This window comes from Zootoca vivipara, chromosome 5 (genome assembly GCF_965207765.1).
Source record: "Zootoca vivipara chromosome 5, rZooViv2.hap1.1, whole genome shotgun sequence".
Classification (NCBI taxonomy): domain Eukaryota; kingdom Metazoa; phylum Chordata; class Lepidosauria; order Squamata; family Lacertidae; genus Zootoca; species Zootoca vivipara.
Genome location: NC_142588.1, coordinates 28,804,925 through 28,809,529, shown reverse-complemented (window position 1 = coordinate 28,809,529; position 4,605 = coordinate 28,804,925). Strand labels below are relative to the sequence as shown.

General features: G+C 50.1%; 1 pseudogene; it reads left to right on the top strand.

Moving 5' to 3' along the window:
- Window positions 1-1,568: 1,568 nt before the first annotated feature.
- LOC132592167 (testican-2 pseudogene) lies at window positions 1,569-2,140 on the top strand (annotated as a pseudogene).
- Window positions 2,141-4,605: the final 2,465 nt, after the last annotated feature.

Here is a 4,605-nt window from a genome sequence, read left to right as displayed (position 1 = left end):
TGTGTGTGTCCCTTTGGGTACACTTGAGCTCGCTACAGCTCCCTGTTGAGTGCCAAGCCTATGGCAGGCCAATACATTTTGTGTGACACAACCCCTTAAGGGATGGAGAGACTCCCCTACGAAGAAAGGCTGCAGCATTGGGGACTTTTTAGGCAAGTAAGAGGCAACATGACACAAGTTTATAAAACTATGCACAGGACACAGGAAAAAAAGCACTTTCTCTCTCTCAATGCCAGCACTGGTGGTGGGCATTCAGTGAAGCTGAATGATGGAAGATGCAGGGCAGATAAAGGAAACTGCTTCCTAATGCAGCGCATAGCTAATCTATGAAACTCAGTTCCTCAGGAAGTAGTGGTAACCAACAACCTACATGGCTTTCAAAGAGGAGTGGACAAATTCACAGAGGGGAGAGCAATCGATGGCTGCTAGCCGTGATGCGAAGCTCTGTCTCCACAGCTGGAAGCAGTATGATGTTTTGGAAAACCAGTTGCTGGAAACCACAGGTTCTTGTGCTTGGGTTCTGGTGGGCCGCTGTGACAACAGGATGTTGGCCTAGAGGGGGTATTGGCCTGATCCAGCAGCATCTTCTGATGTTCTTACCTGTCCTATAGCTTTAAAAGAAACTGCTGTCTGTCTGCCCAACCTGCTCAGAGTTCTGTATAACCCTGAAGGCTTAGATGCCTTCGATCACAATAAGCTCCTCTTTCGTGTATATTTCTTATCCCTCTGGGACATGGGCGTAGCTTGGGGGGGGAGAAGGGCAGTGCCCCCCCAATCAAGTAAATAAATAAAAATGCTTAACTAAAAGTAGAGATTGTGAAAAGATTTTGACAGGTTTTTCTGAGCACTTGGTGTCAAAAGAAAGCAATTTAAAACAACGGTTGTGGAGACATTTCTTCTTCTTTTTTAATAAATATTTTTATTAGGTTTTTGCATACATTCCATGCGTCATTTAACATTCCTTCACATCTTATATAATCTTTTTGGACTTTCCTCAGCCACGTCTAAAGATTTCCAATCATCCTAACTTCTTCTTGTACTCCATAATTCACTATTACTTTAAAAAACAATGACCAATTTTACTTTCTTATGTTCGGTTGTGGAGACATTTCATTCCCCATCTGCTAGACAGAGCCAGACAGAGAATGATGACAGGTGGGTCTACCCCACCCGGCCAACATAAATCTTGGCTACGCCCAAATTGGCCACAGCTACGGAACCAAAAAGCTGTGGGGTCCCTGCTCATAAAAATAATCTAGGACCCCCCCTCCCAAGGTCTTTCTTGTGCTATGCACTGTCATTATTAGTCAATGGCCACACTGTGTTGCCCTTTACAAATTAGGCAGAAGTCGAAGAGACCGGTGCATTCCGAGTCCATACTTCCCCCCCCTCCCCTCCCGGTTCTCTCCAACCCCCTTCCGTCGGGGGTGGGCTTCTTTTAACAGGTATGATGATGTCAAATGTGATGCTGATGCTCCAGTGACTTAAGCCTGCCTCTTTTGGCGCAGACTCCGTAATCCTCCCGGTGGCTCCCAGGCAGCGCCGGGCTTCGCAGAAGTAGTGCATCTCCTAACCGGGTCACATTTCAGCGGGGATCCAGCCGCCCTTCTCTCCCTCCGAGCCGGGAGAGAGATCAGAGGAGGAAGAGGAAGAAGGAGACTCACTAATCGCTTTGCGGCGAGCGAGGGAGCCACCGCCTCGCAGGCAAGATGAGAGCCCCAGGCTGTTGTCTGGTGCCGCTGCTGCTGGCCCTCGCCTTGGCGGAAGGGGACGGCAAGGCGGGCAAAGAAGGCGACAATCCCGGCAATTTCATGGAGGACGAGCAATGGCTGTCTTCCATCTCCCAGTACAGCGGCAAGATCAAGCACTGGAACCGCTTCCGAGACGTGAGTCCGGATGGAGAGCCCATGCATGATTTATTTTATTTTATTTTATACCTCGTAGCATACAAATTCCTCCGCCCCGCTAGCATCCAGGGCAACCCGGGAGTGGGGAAGGGAGGGAACGGTGGATAGAGGCTATCGCAACGCGTTGCACCCGCGGGGGTGCATGTGCAACGGAGCGATTGGCAGCCTGCAACAATTGCTGCTGCTGCCGCTGTCGAGGATGTAGGTGCAGGCATGGCGTGGAGGAAGCGGTGGCGGGTTGAGGCGGCTCCTCTTGCAGCGCCAACCCGCGTGCAGGTGGCGCGCCGGGTGCCGCCAAGAGCAATCGCCAGTTGCAGCAGCAGCAGCAGCTGTGCGCGGAGCAACCGTTGCAAAGGCTTGGGGGGCTCCCAGTGGCTGGTGCATTTGGAGCGGGAAAGCTGGGTGGGTAGGTGGGGAACCTGCACCCGATTCTTTGCACAGCGGCTGTCGAGCAAAAAAGCGGGGTTGCCTGGGAGAGCTGAAGTTGCACTGTAGGTCTCGATTCTTTATTTTAAAACGATCGGGTTAGAGCAAGTGGGATTTGGATGCCCGGCTGTAGCTTTTGCAGGCAGCCTTGGGGTTTAATTCCTGTTACGCGCACAAACACACACCCTCGAGTTTGCTTGGGCGCAGAGCCCCGTCGGAACTCCAGTTTCTTTCCGACGCGGCCAGGCGGAGACCCGCCCTTGCGAACTCCGACGAGCCCTTCGGCGGCGGAGCCGTTTGCTGCAAGGCACGCCACGCAGCGCCTGGGGGGCTATGCGTGTGTTTGTTCCAGGCTGGCACCTCGTCTTCTCGCTTCCTGCTCAGTTTGCCACCTTGTGCAAAATTTCTTTGCTATATATTTAAGGTCCTGGAACAGTAAACGCAGGGTGGAGTTGGGACGGGGCGGATGGATCGGTTGGTCTTTCTAGTTACTGCAGTGTTGGAGCGGGCACACTTCACTCGCCGCTCCCCCCCCTTCTTTTTTTTACGGCTGACGCCGGCGAAATCGGACATCAACGAAAGGACAGAGAAAATTGAGGGAGGGGGAATAGTAGATGCAAAGGGAAACGGAGCCACATTATACAGGTGTGCAAACTAAGCAGAAGAGGGAAATCTGCCTGGCTGTGCAATCCTGACTAGTTACTCGGAAGCAAGCCGCCTTGAGCTCACTAGGACTTACTCCTAGGTCATTTGGGTGTGTAGGATTGCAACCTCAGCCTCCCTTGTTCTACCACAACTACCCACACATAGAAGATTTATGAGAAATAAATGTGCCTAGTGACTGTTTATGATGGCCACTAGGGAACAGAGAAGCTTCATCTTAAACCCAGATGGCAGATACAGGTCCTCCTTTTTCCAGAGTAAGGGGGGGTGGGGTTCTGGGGTGCTGCTGCTGCTGCTGCTGCTGCTGCTGAGGTTGCTCATCTGGCACCAGCTATCAGCAAGAGAGAACAAGGAATGAGTTGGCTTACAAGGAATGAGTTGGCCAAAACTGAGAGGGATTCATTTTCTACAGATTCTTGGGATCCAATACAGGTCAAGGCTCATGTGCTTTTTTAAAAAATAGGCACATAGAAAGAGAGAATTTTGGCAGGTGCAGCTTTTCCTATTTCCAAGCAGCACCGTAGCGGCAAGCCACACCTGCCGAAACTGCTGCATCCTGCCTGGAAAAAAGGGGGAGATTTTGGAGCTTGGACTTCCATTGGCAACGGAAAGTGTGTTTCTGCCCATGTCCAGAGCTTCCGTCTTCTTACTAGCTCGCTGACTTCCATGGCGGGTTGTTGTGAACCAAGCTGCCTTCTATCGGAGAGAATTAAATCTGGATAAATGGACTCAGGCTCACAAACGCTGAGTTTGGTGAGGTTTGCTCCCAACTAAGCCTATGTAGGATTTGGACTGACGGCTGCTTTTGCTGAGCAGGCTCATGCATCAAGCTCTCTGGAGTATGTGGCTGTAGATTTCCTTTTGAAAGCCCCTTCGTCTGTTCTCTGCTGTTGGGACAATAGGTGGATAAAGCTCTAGTTTTTGCTCATCATGCAACCAGATGGGCAAGTCTCCCCCTGCCCGCCCTGCTCTTTTAAGATTTATTCTGTGAGGTCCACACTAAATAAAAGTCGAAAGAGAGGAGATCCCCAGGGAGACCAATATTTGTGGGGTGGGAGGAAAGGGGGTTCATTTATATAGTTCTTCTTTTTAAAATTAATTGACCAGAAGATCACACCACAGCCACTCATGTGCTTCCCCCCCACCCCTCCCTGTTTGAATAGATCTGCTTTTGGTTTAGTCCTCCCAGTGCCTCCTCATCAGTAAAACGGTGCCAGTTTTCATGGGGACTAGGCAACCGTACCAATGAAACAAAGGATAAATGAAATAGACTGATGTCTAGGCTTGCAATTGTTTTTAACTGCTGTGCCTTTTAAGGGTGGCCCCCACCTGCAGAATTTTACCAGGTGACACTACCTGCCATTTGTTTGCTGCTTGCTTTGTGCATGCCCAGGCAGGTGACAAAGAGGAAGAAGCAGGTCCAGTCAAGAAAAGAAATAATGCTACCGTAGTCTCACTGCTGGCTCCCCTATTTTGCAGCGTAAAGTTTAAATCCTGCATTTAGAAAGGGAAAAAATAAACACATTTCCATGGGCAAGGTACAACAAGAGCACTTAATTCAGACGAGTTTGCCCTCAAAATATTTGTTAAAAAAACCTTAGTTTTATTC